Source organism: Stegostoma tigrinum, chromosome 30 (assembly GCF_030684315.1).
Source record: "Stegostoma tigrinum isolate sSteTig4 chromosome 30, sSteTig4.hap1, whole genome shotgun sequence".
NCBI classification, from domain to species: Eukaryota; Metazoa; Chordata; class Chondrichthyes; order Orectolobiformes; family Stegostomatidae; genus Stegostoma; species Stegostoma tigrinum.
In genome coordinates this window covers 40,367,686-40,387,220 of record NC_081383.1, presented here as the reverse complement: position 1 = coordinate 40,387,220, position 19,535 = coordinate 40,367,686, and positions in this window count along the sequence as shown.

The following is a 19,535-nucleotide window of genomic DNA, read 5'->3' as shown; positions in this document are numbered from 1 at the left end:
CTATTGTTGGGCTTCAGCCACCTCATGTAAGGATATGGTTAATTAAAAATGAAATTACAGCCTTGGATGACGGTTCAATTGATACAAAGAACTCAAACGGGAAGCTGTAAAATGTGGTAAGCAGACTAATTATGGCATTAATTAAACTCAGTTTACTTCTCATTTCTTGTTCCCATGAGGAATTACAACATGTCAGAACACAAGACTGAACTCCTCCAGTGATTACGCTGTGGTTTTGGTTTTTGAGGGTGGTGGGTACAAAGTCCCTGAACTATTAGATTTCCATAAAAATATCACAGCCCTTGAGGAGTGAGTGTGCTCTAAGTGCTGCTCGGCTTCCCCTGACTGCACTGCCCCAGGGGAACCAAATGATTTTGCTTCAGTGCTTTGTGTGGCTGCAGGGAAGGAACCCAGGAAATTTGCACCTTCAGAGGTTGAGACCGATGACACCATAATCATGGTGGGCTGAAAGAATAAAATACGTGATTAAAGCAGACCCCAAACTGACAGCTCGGAAAAACCAAGATCCAAATGAGTTTATGGGCTGCTGCTTTTAAAACTCTCACCTCTTAAATCATACCCTACCTACTCCAGTTCTACAACCAGCCAAGATCTCTGCCCCTCCTCCCATTTCTGACCTTCTGTTTATCTGTTCTATCTGTTTCACTCTACCATTGGTAGCTAAATGTTGCTAAGGAATCTTATATATTTGAGTTAAGCCCTAGAATGTTTTCCAAAGCTATCTTGCCTCCCTAGCGCTGCCCGCTGTGATTAAGTTTAAAATGTCCTTCTTTTACGAAGCTTTTAGCCATGTCCTAATGCTTTTTCCTTCAGCTCAAGGACAACTTTTGTCCCTCACTGCATTCCCAGGACATATGGGAACTGGAGCTGCTTGTTGCTGCTTCCATTCTGGTTTTGAGGAGCAGATTCATTCATAAACATTAAGGTGTGTTTATTAAGGTGGCCAAAACACAGTTGAACTAAATCTACTGAGATGGGACTGATAGCAATTTACACCTGGGGTTATACATCCAGTTCTGTCCCTTCGTTTTCATCTGTTGGGAAGTTGACAGTTCCAGTGTCCTCACTGCAGACTGGAAATGGAAATGGTCAAGCGTTCAAGGCTGTAGTGGGTCTGACAGGAGACTGAGTGTAACATTGAGACTGCCACAATGCACACCAATTTGGGGCAGCAAGTATCTTAGTTCCCACAGACATTGTGAGCAAGTATTTCTTGTCAATTCCCAATTGCCCGTGAATATGAAATGCTTGCTACACCATATCAGAAGGGTAGTCAAGAGCAAACACACTCATGACCGGAGTCACGTGTAAGCCCAGATTGGATAAGGATGACAGATTTCCTTCCCAAACTGAAATGGGTTGTTGCCAGCAATAATCACCATTACACCAGCTTTTGATTGCAGATTGTACTGAATTTGAGTCTCACCATTTGGCATTGTGAAGTTTGAACTGAGATCCCCCAACATGGGCCTGGTTTACTCATGCAGTGACATTGCCACTATGTGACCTCATACCTTAAAAACCACAAGAGGACAAATCTGTTGATACTATATGGTATTTCTCTCGTTCTGATCATAAAATGGCCAGAGTCCATTGGCACTTGCTTTGCTCCAGCCTGATTTGCTGCTACCATAATGTTCATTGAACTGACCAAGAGCTGGGGTCTGTTTAACAGGCAAAGTCATCAAGTTGACTTTACACTTTGACATATTGGCTAAAGTGAGCCCTCTGCTGCCTGAATTTCACAATACCAGCAGCTATATAATGAGAAGTATTGGCTCTGATCTGTATACGGGGATGGGTTGGGACTGGGGTGTACGGCAGCTATCTTGATGGATGAGAAACTTGGACACCCTGCCAAAGTTAATGCGTGAGTCACATTTAAGCACTTGCTCGCTGTTTCCTGGTTGATGGTCAGCCAGGGTGGGTGTTGTCACCAGGGTAACCTGTGGCAGAATCTGGCTGTAGTCAGAGAGCAGGGAATGGGATGAGAGAACTTCATTCGTGATGCGAGAGACTTGGAAGAAGGTGCCACGGGATGATTGATGGGAATGAGACAAGATGTTGGAAGGGGAAAGTGGTCATGGGATAGGCTGATTGAGTTATGGAGTCATATAGCACAGAAACAGACCCTTCAGCCCAACACCATGTTTCCTAAGCTGCACCTGCCCCATTTGTCAGCATTTGGCCCATATCCCTCTAAACCTTTCCTATCCGTAGACCTATCCAAATGCCTTCTAAATGTTGTAAATACCACTTCCTCAGGCAGTTCATTCCAAATGTGCACCATCCTCTGGGTCAAGAAGTTTTATTCAGGTCCGTTTCAAATCCTTTCCCTCTCACCTTAAACCTGTGCCCTCTAGTTTTGGACTCCCCCTACCTTAGAGAACAGACTGTGGCTTTTTGCCCATTCTATTCCCCTCATGATCTTATAAACCGTTATAAGGTCACCCTGCTGCCTTGCGCAACCCAAGGAAACAAGTCCCAGCATCTCCTTGTAGCTCAAGACTTCCAGGCTCGGCAATACTTGTAAATCTTTTGCACCCTTTCCAGTTTAATATCATCCTTCCCATAGCAGGGTGACCAGAATTGCATGCAACACTCCAAATGTTGCCTGCACAGGGCCTTTGGATACTCTGTAGTTGGAGAGGAGATGGTGAATGCAGTTCTGTTCCTCTTGGCCTGCAAGCGGTGCCAGAAAAGCTCTGACAGACTGGATCTGACTTCTTTCATTTCTGTTCAACTGTCTTATTTCCTGTTCCTTGGGAAGTCTGACCCAGAGATATTAGAAGTAAACCCGTGGTTCACTTGGAGGTGCTCAGTCTCATTAACATGACGCACTTCTACAGAGACAGTCAGTTACCCCAATCTCTCTTCCCCGCCCATTATTAAAATGAGACATAACCATGCTGGAGGCATGTTTGTGTCAGATTTCTGATTTTGGATTTGTCATCCTCTCTCCTTACCCCCTCATGGAGATTAACATAGAAATATACAAATAAGGAGAAGGGATAGATCATTCAGCCCCTTCAAGCCTTGAGACTGCTCAGATTATGACCTCAAATCTGTACCCTGGCCTACCTCTGATAATCTTTCGTCCCCATGTTTGACAAAAATCTGCCTTTCACTCCAAGTATGCGAAGATTCTCCTTGCAGTACCATTTAATGAAGAGAGTGCTAAAGGTTCATGAACCTCTGGGAGAGGAAAGAAAATGCACCTTTTCTCTGTTTTAAAAGGGAAACCTCTGATTTTTAAATAGTGGTTCCTGGTTGTAATATCATCCCCACGAGATCAGAATGATTAGCCACAGATGTGATGCCATTGCAGTTTTCTCTGCAAAACACCAGGCTGCTGTTTGCAGTTGCACCTCAGTGTTAATGCATCGCTGACACAGCATGGCTAGGTAGAGAGGTTAAATAGGCCACTGCATTGATTGATTGCCTGTACATGGAGCATGGAATTAAATCTGATTCTACCGGAGCTGCGGTTTTAAACAAGGCAATTAAAGTTTCTCCTGGAGACCGTGGTAAAATGAAAACAATTTTCCAGTTGTCAGGCGTGACTTGTAGCAGCTTTCTTCTGATGCGGATGCATATTCCATGCCCGACCAGCTGTCTGCTTTGGATTGAAGGTTATTCGCATGGGATGCTGACATTGACCCTCAGGGGAAAGGCATGTCATTCTGGATCACACGGCAATACCAGGACAGTGGAAATCGAGCCATCTGATTAGCATGAATATGTACAAAGGGCTGAAGCTTCCCAGCCCCAGAGTGAGAAATTCGGCAGAATTGCTCAGGATGTTGAGCGAGGCTTTTGTCAACATTGCCACCAAAATGCCGGCATTTTGCAACCAAGCCTCACATGGCAAGACGAGATTCTCACCAGTGAGTGTCCTATTATTGGGAGTTATTGTCCACTATCACCCTCATTACTACCTACTCTCACCTATCTTTCAACTTTATTTTGTTAATTTCCTAAATTATACTAAGAAGAATTGTAGTGTGGAACGCTTAGCTTTTATCGTTATTTGTCCATTTTTCAACCATCTATTTTAATGCCTAAGATTTGTAACTCGGTACGATGTGCCTAAGATGGTGCCATTTGTGGCGACATTGTGCACTTTTCACTGAACTCCTGTACTTGAGTACACGTGACAATAAAACCTAATTCTAATTCTCATTCACACCCAGCTCCCATTCCCCCACCAGCCGGATAGAAGCTAGATGCTGAGAATACCCAATGTGAGTTGTCCTTAGTCAAATCCGGGATCTCCCATCACTAGGAGGTCCTGGTGCAGCCTATGGGCAATGGCTACAGTCACTTGGGCATTTAAGGTGGTCATGGTCAGGGTTGTTTCCTCTTTCAGGGGTGAAGGGCTAAATATTGGGAGCCCCACTACCTCTCTCAGCTTTCTCTGCCCTATCTGGGAAAGAGACAAAGGCGGGATTGAGTGAGCTGAAAGCAATGGGCACATTGGGTAGTGCTGGTGTGGGTGGGGGAAAGGTAATGAGGTGTCCCAAGTGAGTGAGGAACAGGGACAGGCGGCATACAGAGTCAGTGATCTGGGCTATTGGTTTAGTGACCGTGAGTGAGGGAAGATGTTGCGGGCAATAGTGACCTTGGCAAGACATGGCTGAAGTGGCAGTGATAGAGTGCACAATGGCACCATCTTAGGCACAAAGTACTGAGTTACAAATCTTAGGCACTAAAATAGATGGTTGAAAAATGGACAAATAATGATAGAAGCTAAGTGTTCCACATTACAATTCTTCTCAGTATAATTTAGGAAATTAAAGAAATCAAGTTGGAAGATAAGTGAGAGTAGGTAGTAATGAGGGTGGTAGTGGACAATAATTTCCAATAATAGGACACTCACTGGTGTGAATCTCGTCTTGCCATGTGAGGCTTGGTTGCAAAATGCCGACATTTTGGCGGCGATGTTGACAAGAACTTCGCTCAACATCCCGAGCAATTCTGTCAAATTTCAGAAGAAAGATGATGGAGTGGGGAAGGACATTGACTGCCCTGCAGCATTGTTGGGCATTTCTCTAGTTGGTTGATGTGGGTGGCAAAATCAGGCCAGGTTGGCAAGGTTTGGTGCGTGGTCTCCTCTGTCAGTCACTGGGGAAGATGACAGCCGATCCCTGCACCACCCTGCCCCCCAAGAGCTCCAGATCCCTGCCTGCAGAACAGTGTGCCACTTTGCCCTTACCTACTGTGCTAGGGCAAACTTTATGAACCATGTAGGATAACTCTTGACTGCCAGTGTTCGACCAGGCAGAGAGCTGGCGTGTCTGCCCCTGGAATACGGGATATCCTGGCACTGCTGATGCATGCCCCTGGAATACGGGATATCCTGGCAGTGGGGATGTCTGCTTCTCGAATACGGGACATCCTGACAGTGGTGATGTCTGCCGCTGAATATGGGATATCCTGGCAGTGGGGATGTCTGCCCCTAGAATATGGGATATCCTGGCAGTGGGGAATGTTTGCCCCTGGAATATAGGATACCCTGGCAGTGGGGATGTCTGCCCCTGGAATATGAGATATTGTGGCAGTGGGGATATCTGCCCCTGGAATATGGGACATTGTGGCAGTGGGGATGTCTGCCCCTGGAATATGGGATATCGTGGCAGTGGGGATGTCTGCCCCTGGAATATGGGATATTGTGGCAGTGGGGATATCTGCCCCTGGAATATGGGATATTGTGGCAGTGGGGATGTCTGCCCCTGAAATATGGGATATCGTGGCAGTGGGGATGTCTGCCCCTGGAATATGGGATATCCTGGCAATGGGGTAGTCTGTCCCTAGAATATAGGATATCCTGGCAGTGGTGAGCATGTTTGTCTACTGCGAGTGGCAGAATCGATGGGAAGCGAGCCAACAAGGACAAGGTATCTCTTTAGTGAGGTGTCTTTGAGATAATATCACAAGAAAACTCTCTGGGCCCCAAGTTGTGAAACCCTTCATGAAACTTGACAAAAATGAAATTGTTCTGATTTCTGGTATGAGTCAGCACAAACAGTTTTCAGGAAATTGCATCATTCTGTATTGTGTACAATGTATTTGAGGTGTTTGGAGTGTATGGGATGGGGAGATCTGAAATTGGGAATAAGTGTATAGCAGGCCTGGAATCTGCTGTGGCATCATGTCTGCTATGTTTCTATTCCTTACAGATATCCAAACTTGTCCATTGAACACGATCTTTCTCACCCAACCAGACCTCTCTTCCTCACCTAACTACCTCTATCATCTATGACGCAGTTCGTCTCGTTTTGTGGGATCTTCCTGGATGACTTTTTTTTATTTGCTCATGAATGAGGGCATCTCTTGTCCATCCAGACAAGGTGAGTTTTAAAGAAGACCCTCCTCTTTCCTTTATTCAACCCAATATCATGACTTCCTCCTTCACTGTTCAATTAACAGGTTTATTTTTTCTTAATACCTTCTCAGGATATGGGCCTCCCTGGCCAGACCTGCATTTATTGCCCATCCCTAATTGCCCAGAGGGCAGTTAAGAGTTAACCACATTGCTGTGGGTCTGGAGTCACATGTAGGCCAGACCAGGTAAGGATGGCAGCTTCCTTCCCTATAGGATGTTAATGAACCAGATGGGGTTTTCTGACAATAGGTTCGTGATCACCATTGGACTCTTAATGAATTCAAATTACATCATATGCCATGGCAGGATTTGAATCCCCATTCCTGGAACATTACCCAGGACTCTGGATTAACAGAGCAGTGATAATGTCACCAGGCTTTCACCTTTCCCTTTGCATTAGCCTCTCCAATACCTTCATTGTCTCTGCCTAATGGTGGTTTGCTATATTTAATCCAGCTCTGTTGAAACCTTATGAGCATCTGGAAGGGTAAAACCACACAACATTCTCCAAGATTGCAGTGGGAATTGAGTGTTGGTGGTGGGCACTTGGGGGTAAATAAGACAAATTCATGGAAACAATGGGATCAATTTCAACTCCCAAAAACACCATAGGTTTAAATATCCTGCTCTAAAGTGGAGGCTGACCCCTTCCCCCACACTGAGAACTAAACCTGAATCACCTAAAAGGTGTACCTCACCCTATAATTTGTAAAAGGAGTGTGAAAAGTGGTGTAACCTGCCTTTCAGCAACTTCTAATGGTTAAATGAAATAAACCCCTCACACTCATTTTACAGTGAACAAGTAGCAATTTATGTAACTAACTCTAACAGTGAACAAATTAGCTAAACTATGAACAAACAAATAAATTCCTTATAACTATTAACTATTCCCAAATAAAACAAGATCCTAGTGGTAATAATAAATACAAGTCTCACTTATATAAAATAAAATTAAAAACAAGAATTTACTCTCTCAAAATTACACCCAGGTTACACATCTTCTGGAATGCTCTGTACCTTCTCCATAGAATGTTTTGTCAGGAATGGCTCCTCTATCGATTCTTCTGCCAGGAATATTAATTAGTTGTACCATTGTCACCTTTGAGTTATAGGGTGCTTTCACAAAAACTTAGGCAAGACTGTGAGAGCCAGCGATTCTCTTGAGAATGGAGAGTTGTTAACTCTGGCAGATGGGAGTTCACCCTCCTGTTTTTGTGCAACTTCCCTCTTCTTTTATACCCCTAATGACATATCAATTTCTTACAATTGGATTGGCTCGAAATTGTCACATTTATATTTAATTGGTTTTTGGTATCTAAGTGCCTCGTTCAAATTGATTGGCTAAATTCAAAACTAGTTGCTTTGATAACAAAACAATACTGCTACTTGGCCTGCAAACTGTCCTGTCTTTTGACACAAACGTTTCAATCTGGGAGCTCTCTGTGCTCTTGCAAAACTTTCAAGCTGATCACAGGCATCTTTTTTAATTTTCTAAGCCTGAATCTTTCAAAGGGGGCACACACTGCTTTCCCCACTAATATTTTACAAACACCAAATTCTATCGTCCTGCCTCCGAGCCCACAAATACTCCACTTAACTTTGCAACAATTCACATGATACGAAAATGTGAGAAATCTCAAGTTTGCCACAACCTGGGGATTTTCCGAAGGAGGACATCCCAGACTGCAATGTCTTAATGAGGTTGTCATCTGGAGACATTACCTATCCATCAGGATCATATTCTGGTGGGATACCTCTTTAGAAACCAGTTAGGAGCCATGTACAGTGAAAACTTCGGACAATGTCGGAAAACCTAGGATGTTAGGATTCCTGTCGTAAAGTCCACCCACACCACATTAACCCTTCCCCAAAGCATATGAATGAAAATGTGAACATTTCACATGTTTACAACAAGATGCTACTGATAGTTCCAAATGAATTCATCAGAATTCAAGCTGGTATTCTTTGTTGTCCAATTAGCAGGGTCACTGTCAGCGATTAGATAAGGTAACAAATGAAAACATGGATTTACACATGTCAAACTCCAATCTGAGTGAAAAACAATAGGACTGTGAATGCTGTAAATCAAAGACAAATATAGAAGTTGCTGGAAAATCTCAGCATGACTGTCAGGTCCAATCTGAGTGAGCACCAATCAAAGGTTCAGATGCCACTGAAGTAAGAGACACAAATGAATATGTGAATTGGCCCACAGAAAAGTGAATAGTGAAAAATCAAAACTGATGTCTGAAAAAGGACGAATAACATAAAATTTCCACCGGTCAGGTTCAGATACAAACATTACTCTTCAGAACTAAAGAACAAAAAGGCACTGATGTTGGAAAAAGTTCCCTTTCCTGAATTATTCAACATTCAGAGATCATTATGAATTTGCTCCAATCAACAGCAATGAGCCTATATCTGAAGAAAATATTCTCTCTCTCTATTTCCCTCAGGAAAAATGATCCTATGCTCAATTTGGAGTGGGCTATTTTGAAAACAAAAGCCTTCATGAATCAACTTCAGAACAATTATGATTTTTGAAAGAAAGAATTGGAGCAAAAATACAAAAGAAAATCCTGAACTTTAATCCTTCAACAGTCCAACTCAGGATTACAGAGAAGTGGCTGACTCAAAACATCGTCATATTGCCCAATAGTCCATCAAGTCATCAGGTCAAATGATCGAAGAAGAATTTCCGAGGGGTTTCCTTCCCAAAGAGAGAATGCTGGAAGGTGTATATTTGAAGTCTTCTACTAATCATGTTGATGTGACTCCTGCCAAGAGCTCACTTCTGCTGGGCTGTGAGATATGGGAGTCTTCAATTAGTTTGTTGTTTTGGCAAGTGGTTGCTGCAAACATTTGCCTTTCCTTAAAAACTGTTCCTTTTCACTTTTGGTGATGTCTTTCCCTGGCATTCCAGGAATCTTGACCGAGGCATCCACTTGAAGCATGCGTGGTTGCCCTTCTGCCCTAACAAAGAAACAGTCCTTACAGTGGCCCTTAACATTATTGTTGTTCCCACCAGGCCAGCCTCGGGCTCACAAGAGTAGGGAAATCATACCTTTATATTCCAGTCTTCATCAGAGACAGAACTCCATTCGACCAAAGTTTTTCTTTTCCAATTAGAACTGCATAATGTATATTTCATGGCACCCACCCTCCAAAATGGCCAAGAATATGGTTGGAGGTGAAGCCTTGGTCAGAAGAGATTTAGAGGTGGGATAAAGTGCAAACAAAGAGAAAGATTCTAAAGTTAAACGCTAAGAGTTAGAAGTTACAGATTTGAGGGGAGAATGTAGTATGAGGGGATAATCACATCACCATTGATGTCATAACAAGATGGAATTGGGACTTAAGGATGTAGCCTTTCCGTGTATACTCTCCTAGAATCCCCTACAGTGTGCAAGCAGGCCATTTGGCCCATTAAGCCCATGCCAACCTTCCAAAGAACATCCTGCCTAGACCCAACCCCTACCCTATCCTATCCCTGTAACTTCACATTTACACAGCTAATACACCTCACCTGCACAACTTTGGACAGTGGGAGGAAACTAAAGCACGCGGAGGAAACCCACACAGGCACAGGGAGAACGTAGAAACTCCCCACAGACAGTGACCCAATGCTGGAATCAAACCTGGGTCCCTGGCGCTGTGAGGCAGCAGTGCTAACTGCTGAGTTACCCTACTCTGCTCTGTTACCCTAACAAGATGAGAGTCTGTTTGATAAAGCTTGTTGATGCTTCCATGCCTGAGTGCAGCCCTGATCCCATCGCAGGAGTGACCAGTTTCAAAGATGGGTGTTATGAACGTAAGGATGTTTGAAATAGAAACAGGAATGTGCAAACTGAAACTGAGATCATTCTACACTTTCAGCTTTCACTATTCAATAAGATCTGTTTGTGTGCCAAATTCTACATTCTTATGTGTGCTTTCTTAACAGGCACCTATCCATCACTTCCTTTAAAATATTTAGTGACTCTGCTTCCACTGCCTTTTGAGAAAGATTTCCAAAGTTGCCCAACTTCCTAAAAAACATTCTCCTCATCACTATCTCAAAAGGGAGGACCCTAATTTTGTAACATTATCTCATTGTTCTGCATCGGCCCCCAAGAGCAAACATCTTTTATACATCCACCTTCTCAGGGCTGTTCAGAATCTTATATGCTACAAATCAGACACCCCTCACTATTCTAAAATACAGCGAGGACAAGGCTGCCTGCCTAACTTATCATCATAAGACAACCTATTCATTTCATGTATCAATCTAGTAAACATTCGCGGGCCTAAGTCATTGGTCTAAATTGTAAAAAGTTGAGGTCCCAGCACAGATCGCTGTGGGACTTCACTCAGCACATCCTGCCAATCAGACAAACACCCACTTCTCTCTGTTCCCAGGCACGCTGCCAATCTGCTATCTATGCCAAATAATGTGTTACCCCTTTCACCATGAGCTTTTATGTTCCACAAAATCCTTTCATATGAAACGTTATTGAATGCCTTCTGCCCTGAGGAGAGGTTGCAGTTCATGTTGAGCAGGGAACCATGGGTGGGGATATTGGTTGTTGATGACCAATACGCTGACACAAGCCTTCAATCATTCAGAAGCCATGTCAGTTTGAGGACAGCCTTCTCTCTACTGACACTCAGCGTTACCAGGCGGGATTGCTGCCTGGCAGCGGTGTTAATATACACCTCTAGAACAGCTGGGACCTGGATGGCACTGTGGCTCAGTGATTAGCACTGCTGCCTCCCAGCACATGGGACAGGGGTTTGATTCCAGCTTCGGGTGATTGTCTGTGTGGAGGTTACACATCCTCCCTGTGTCTGTGTGGGTTTGCCCTCCTTTCCTCCCACAATCCAGAGCTATGCAGGTTAGGTGGATTGGCCATGCTAGAGTGCCCCATAGTGCCCAGGAATGTGCAGGCAGGGTGGGTTAGCTATGGTTAAAAGGGGGTTATAGGTCTGAGTGACATGCTGTTTGGAAGGTCAGTGTGGACTTGATGGAGTAAATGTCCTGCTTCCACACTGTAGCTGTTCTATGAGCCTGAGCCTCCTGTCTCTAAGGTAGGGACACTACCACTGTCCCTCAAGAACTCTTTGCCCCACATGATACTGAGGTAATTGATGTCCTCAGAGGAGTAGACTATTCAGTGGTAATTAAGTTGTCGGTTAACAGTCACTCAAAGGCCTTAACTGCAGGTGGAAGTAACCCCTCCCCTACTTCTTGCCCAGAATTTACTCAGGTGAATGTGAGATGAAGGGAGGTCTCCTGACACCTCAGCTAATTCTCCACACACACGCCACCTCCTTCCAAACAATCTTGCCACACAAAACAGCCTCTGTACAGAAGCACATTTTATAGGTTCATTTAAATTCAGAGTAGACAAATCTCTCCAAGAGAGTTACATTTTAGGCTGCAACACATGAAGGATTTGTGAATGATGTGTATTGTATGTTTGTGAAGGATATGTGACCTTGGAAATGTAGATCCCAACATTCCCCATGACTGGAGTTCTCCAACTTCCTGCCTGAACCTGTGGTGGCCTCATTGATTGAGGAAAATTGCTCTGACTTGTCAAAGGCTCAATATCATCATATCACACAATGACCAGGAAAACAGATGATGAAGTGGATGGGTCTTGCTCTTTAGTCATTTACTAATTCCCATGCCGATGGTATTAGCATCTGCATTTGTAAAAATGCACCATTCATGCCCTCTGAGGTAAAGTTAGCTCTTGAGTGTGGCATCATTAATACTGAAGTTATGGGTTGGAGTGTCATTCTGTGAAAGTGGGTACATGGAAAGTGTGCCATCCAGTCTCATGCCCATTTTCTGAGGAAGGCTCACTCAGTTCAAAATGTTAACTCTGATTTCTCTCCACTGATACTACCAGGCCCGCTGAACTTTTCCAATGATTTCTGTTTCTGCCCAAGTTTCTGCTCCATTCCCCCTCTGAAGAAAATCCTGCATATGACACCACCACTTTGGCTGCTGTTCCGGTCACTATTCAGCTTGGACTTAGATCAGATCCAGATCCAAATAAGGAACAAACAAAGCTGAGAAAAATCAACTAGTAGGCATCAGGTACGGACACACCTGGGTCTAAACAGAGACTGGAACAGATCCCAGTGCACAGCAAATTGATCCCAATGACAACAAAGAACAGGAACAGATCCCAGTATTAGCAAAGATGGGAATAGGACCCAATGCAAGTAGAGGCAGGAATGGATATTTGAAGGACATGAGTCGGAAAAGGATCCCTGTCAGATATGAGTCAGAAATGGATCCTAGAGGGAGGAGCATAGAGATATACAGCACAGAGAAAAACCCTTCAGTCCAACTAGTCGACACCGATCAAGTTTCCCTCACTAACATCGTGTACAACCTCAATGTGATGTTCAACTCCTACATCAGTGGTGTAAGCAATGAAGGCAAGCATGCTAACTGAGCCCCTTTAGCCTGCTTTGGACCCATATTCCTCCAAATATTTCTTATTCATGTACTTATCCAAATCTCTTTGAAGTGTTGTAACCATACCTGTATCCACCACTTCCTCCGGAAGTTCATTCCACACACAAAGCACTCTCTGCATAAAAAAAAGCCCCTCATGCCTTTTATTAAATCTTCTCCTCCTACCTTAAAAATGTACCCCCTAGTCTTGAAAACCCCACACTTGGGAAAATGACACCTGCCATTTACCCCATCTTCAAAAAAATGAAAGAACTGTGGATGGCTGTAAATCAGGAACAAGAAAAAAGTTGCTGGAAAAGCTCAGCAGGTCTGGCAGCATCCGTGAAGGAGAAAACAGAGTTAACGTTTTGGGGCCCGTGATCCTTCCTAAGAACGTTAACTCTGTTTTTTCTTTCACAGATGCTGCCAGACCTGCTGAAGTTTTCCAGCAACTTTGTTTTTGTTCCTCATTCACTTTATCTATACAGTCTTGTGATTTTATAAACCTCCATGAGGTCACACCTCAACCTCCCATGCTCCAATGAAAAACGTCCCAGCTTCTCCTTCTCATTCAAATGCTCCATTCCTGGCAACATCCTAGTAAATCTCTTCTGAACCCTCTCCAATGTAATAATATCTCTCATAGTAGGTGACCAGAACTGGACAGAGTACACCAAAAGTGGCCTCACCAACATCATGTACAACCTCAACGTAATGTCCAACTCATATATCAATGATCTAAGCAATGAAGGCAAGCATGCTAAACGCCTTCCTAATCATTTTGTCTACCTGTGACACAACTTTCAAAGAACTATGTACCTGAACCCCCAGCTCTTTCTGTTCAATAACGCTTCCCAAGGCTCTACCATTAACTGTATAAGTCTTGACCTTGTCTGTTTTACCAAAATGCAATATCTAGCATTTATCCAAATTAAACTCCATCTTCCATTCCTTAGCCCATTGGCCCAATTGATCAAGGTCCCTTTGTAATCTTAGATAACCTTCTTCCCTGTCTACTATACCAGCAATTTTGGTGTCACCCACAAACTTACTAACCATACCTCTGATATTCTCATCTAAATCATTTACGTAAATGTCAAACAAAGGTGGACCCGGTACCCATTCCTACGGAAAACTGCTGGTCACAGGCTTCCATCCTGAAAAATAACCATCCACTATCATCATTCGCCTCCTACAGTCAAGCTAAATTTTTGTCCAATTGGCTAGCCCTCCCTGGCTACAGTAAATGCAGAGTTGGGTAGAGATACCAGTGGGATCAAAGACTGTGCCCAGGAAGTGGACAGTAATGCCACCCAACATCAATGACAATGAATTTGGAGCTCTGCTATTCCTTGTAGCAACGTTGATTTGGACTTTCCTGTTGGTCCGCCAGACAGGTCAACAATGGTGTGAAGTACTTACCAAAGTTTTTGTCAGGGTGAGCTCATCTCGGTGGTCAGTAGCATGAAAACAGTGGTGGGAACTGTTACAAAGATTGGTCAGAATCTGGTGAGCATATTGGAGACTTGTGCTCCAGACCCAATTGTGCCCAAGGTTCAGTTTTTCCATTACAAATGGCTTCAATCCATCATAGTGGTGAATTATTAGCATCTACCCAACAATCTGGAAAATTAACTAGGTATGTCCTGACCACCAAAGCAGTATAGACCCTCTCCGACCAATTACCATGCTATCGTCTACTCCAAGTGTAATGGTCTATACCACATTTACCTGGTTGATGCAGCTCCAATAACACTCAAGAAGCTTGACACTGTCCAGGACAAAACAGCCTGTTTGATTGGCCCGACATTCACAAGCATCGACTCCCTCCACTGTTGACACTCGTTAGCAGCAGTGTGTGCCATCTACAAGATGCACTGCAGACACTTGCCAAGGGTTCTTAAGGAGCACCTTCCTAATGTATGAACCTGAGCACCTTGAAAGACAAGGACAAAAGATATATGGAAACACCTCTAAACCCCTCTTGAAGCCAAACACCACCTTGACTTGGAACTCTTCTGCCATTCCTTCAGAAGTTGCTGACATAAAAATCCTGATCTTCCTTCACAATAGCACTCTACCCCCAGCCCACAGACTGCAGTGGTTCAAGAAGGCAGCTCATGACCACTACCCTGTTCAGTGCAATTCGGAATGAACAATAAATTCTCACCAATGGCCTAGCCTGTAAAACATAAAATGAAGATTGTTATGGTTTGGACTGTGGATTGGTGCAGATTTCACTGGAATTTCCAAAAAAGTCTTGGAGAAGGGTTACATAAAGGATTGTGGGGAGAAAGCTGGTATGTGGGAGGAACTTGAACAACTCTGTGGACCAACAGTGATGTGGCAGGTAAAATAACCTTTATCTGTGCCATGTGATTCTGTGGCTCAGTATTCCTCCAACTCTGGCCTCATCTAAATCTCCTACTTCCTGTGCCTTCAATAGCTAACCCGTATGGATGATATGGTGGCTCAGTGGTTAGCACTGCTGCCTCACAGTGCCAAAGATCCAGGTTTGGTTCCACTCTTGGATGGCTGTTTGCTTGGAGTTTGCACGTTCTCTCCATGTTTGCAAGGGTTGTGTCCGGGTGTTCCAGTTTCCTCCCATAGTTAATAAAATGTGAGGCTGGATGAACACAGCAGGCCAAGCAGCATCTCAGGAGCACAAAAGCTGACGTTTCGGGCCTACAACCTTCATCAGAGAGCTCAGAGAGAGTGCTCTCTGATGAAGGGTCTAGGCCCGAAACGTCAGCTTTTGTGCTCCTGAGATGCTGCTTGGCCTGCTGTGTTCATCCAGCCTCACATTTTATTATCTTGGAATTCTCCAGCATCTGCAGTTCCCATTATCTCCTCCCATAGTTAGTAGGTTAGTCATTCTACATTGCCCATAGTGTCCAGGCTAGGTGGCTTAGCCAAGGGAAATGCAGGCTTGTAGAGTTAGATAGGCGGGTGGATCTGGGCATAATGTTCTTCAAAGTGTTGGTGTGGGCTCGATGGGCCAAATATCCTGCTTCCACACTGTAGAGATCCTATGCTTTGTTATTCCTGCCTTTCCTGCTTCAATTATGCCATACATTAAAATTAACTACCTCTGCAACAGGAGGTTAGTCATCTGCTCTAAAATCCCTTTTGACTCAATGTTAACTTGCATCTCATTTTGCTGCTGTGAAGTGGATATCTTGCAACACTAAAGGTTCTGTGTAAATGCAACTTGTTGCTAAGTCAGCTATTTCATTTTTTCTGAATAGTGCATATTTGAATGTATTATATAAACAACATATTTCTTAAATGCTTTTACATTGTAAATGTTGTTTACAATTGCTTACAAACAATTGGTCAAAGTAGGATATGATGACGAATAACAACATAGGTCTCTGGTAAATATCAGTTGTTGACTTGTACCTTTGACCAAAATGGAGACATTGATTGTGTTGAATATTTCTCCTCCTCACAGACAATGTGGCTGTCCCTTTTTCATATTTGTTGAATCACCGTCCTGATTGGTCAGCTAACAATATGAAATTTGAGTCAATCCCAAATTACTTTGCTCAGACCTGGAGACTCAGCCTCAGAATATGCAGCAGGCCACGTAGGACTGAGATGAGGAGGAATTTTTTCACTCGGAATCTTTGGAATTTTCTATTCCAGGGAACTGTGGAAATCCCAGTCATTCAGCAGGTTCAGGACGGAGATTGATTGATTTCTAGACACTAGTGACATCAAGGAATAGAGGAAGAATGCAGGAAAATGGCATCGGTCAACAATCATGTAGAATGACAGACAGGCTGAATGGACAGAATGGCCTACTTTGGCTCCCATGTTGGTAACGATATTTTGTTTGAAAGGTTTGCACTTTGAAGTGTGATGCTTTTGACATGTTACATTTGCAGACATTGCTTTGAATGATATAGATTCTAATTGAACCTTTAAACAGCCGAGTCCAAATCTATATATTCATTAGTCTCAATGGCAGCACGGTGGCTCGGTGGTTAGCACTGCAGCCTCACAGCGCCAGGGACCTGGGTTCGATTCCAGCCTCAGGCGACTGTCCGTGCGGAGTTTGCACATTCTCCCCGTGTCTGTGTGGGTTTCCTCCGGGTGCTCCGGTTTCCTCCCACAACCCAAAGATGTGCAGGCTAGGTGGATCGGCCATGCTAAATTGCCTGTAGTGTTCAGCGGTGTGTGGGTTATAGGGGGATGGGTCTGGGTGGGATGCTACAAGGGGTGGGGTGGATTTGTTGGGCCGAAGGGCCTGTTTCCACACTGTAGGGAATCTAATTTAATCAACATCATGGGTAGAATGAAAACCAAATCTCGGAGTTTGAGGTTGCAGGTTCAAGACTCAAGCACATAATCCAGACTGCTATTTGGTGTAGGACTGAGGGAGTGCTGCGCTGTTGGAAATGCTGTCTTTTCAATGAGATGTTAAGCCAGGGTGTTAAGCCTGTCAGATGGATCCTGTACCACTCTCTGTTGAAGAGCGTTCTCTTCTCTCTTCTTTGAGTTGTCACATTGGGCCATTTACGTGAAGGCACCTGGTTCCCTCCAGCCTGTTTTTTACCAGAATCAGAACAAAGAAGAGACTCGTAGAGCCTCTACAGTGTGGAAGCAGGCCATTTGGCCCATGAAGTCCACACCGACCCTCTGAAGAGCATCCTGCCTAAAGCCCTCTGACCTCACATTTAGCATGACCAATCCACCTAACCCGCACATCTTTGGACTGTGGGAGGAAACCAGAGCTCCTGGAAGAAACCGACACAGATACCGGGTAGACGTACAAACTCCACACAGACAGCCACCCGAGGGTAGAATTGAACCCACTGTGAAGCAGCAGTGCAAACCACTGAGCCACAGTGCTACCAACGTGGGGCTGCGAGTTGATTCAGAACAGCCTGAGCAGGAACCTGTGAGTAAATCAGGTGTGGCTGCCTTTTTTGATTTGCCGATGGGTCATTGTATTGAGTAACTCTTTAACAGCAGAGAGAGATTTCATTGAACACCAGAAAGTCGCAGCAGATGGAGACTGGCCGGAGTGACACCAGCTAAAAGGATACAAATGATTGACAGTGTGTACCATCCTGAATTACTGGAAAAGGAGCCAAAATGCTGCCAGTAAGAATCTCCTGTACTTTAGTAATATAATTCAAAGTATCTTCCCATACTAACTAACCAAGTCTGATGGTTTTAAGGGCTTGTTCAACCCCTGGGTTTCAATCCACCAAGCCTGCACTGCACTTTGAAATTACCTTCCTCAATTAAGTGAATGAAATAACCTCTTTCTATCCTCAATCAGACTTTATTATAGATTCATCAATTAGAATGCACTGCTGCACTCAGCCACCCATCAGATGTGTTTATATGTGACAAGCCTCAGAACAGAAACCAGGGCCACAGATACAGCTTCATTTACGCAAAAAAAAAACAGCCGGAGTCCATACAACCCCACCATTCAGTTGGGTGAGCTGCACTTGGACATTGTTTGGGTTCACATCCATCAAACAAAAATCAGCCAAACACTGTTTTGAAAGCTTCAATGGATCTCCTCCCCGCTTCACTGACCCCCACCCACCTCCAGTGTACACAACACATTGGAGGAGGGGCTTACAGTAATAGCAGATTATAAATTAGAACACCAATTCATTGAAATTATATCATATTGTTCTCACACTCACACTGTACTCACACACAGTAATCATGCTGTACTCACAGTTTCTTTTTACTTGCATTTGGATAAACATGGCTTATTTAGGGACAGTCAGCAGAGCTTTGTGTGGGCCAGATCAGGTCTTATTAAATTGATTGAATTTTTTGACGAGATGATGAAGATGATCAATGAGGGCAGAGCAGTGGATGTTGTCTTACATGGATTTTAGTAAGGCTTTCAACAAAGACCTTCATGGTAGGCTCATCCAGAAGATGCATAGGATCCATGGTGACTTGGCTGTGTTGATTCAGAATTGGTTTGCCCTCAGGAGGCAGAGGATAGTGATGTTAGGCTGCTTTTCTGTCTGGAGATCCATGACTAGCGATGTTCCATTGGGATCCGTATTGGGAACTCTACCATTTCTGATACATATAAATGACTTGGATGAAAATGTAGATTGGTGGGTTAGTAAGTTTATACACGATACTAAGATCAGTGGAGTTATGGATAGTGTAGAATGCTGTCAAAGGATACAACAGGATATAGATCAGAGCAGAAGTGGGCAGAGAAATAGCAGGTGGAATTTAATCTGTGTAAGTGTAAGGTGCTGCGCTTTGGAAGTTAGAATTTTAAGGAAAAGTATACTGTTAATGGCAGGCCACTAAACAGCATTGAAGTACAGACAGATCTTAGGGTCCTAGCCCATACCATCCTAGCCACTCAAGGGTGGTAAGGAAAGTATATGCTTGCTTGGTTCTGTTGGTTGGGGAATTGAGTACAAGAGTCAAGATGTCATGTCGCACCTTTATAAGACTTTGGTTAGGCCACACTTAGAGCAATGCATTCAGTTCTGGTCACTACATTACGGGAAGAATGTGGAGGATTTAGAGAGGGAGCTGAACAGATTTACCAGGATGCTGCCTGGATTAGAGGGCAAAAGATATAGGGAGAGGCTAGAAAAACTCTGGAGTGGTGCAAGCTGAGGGAAGACTTGATAGAAGTCTATAAAATAATGTTATGCACAGATATTG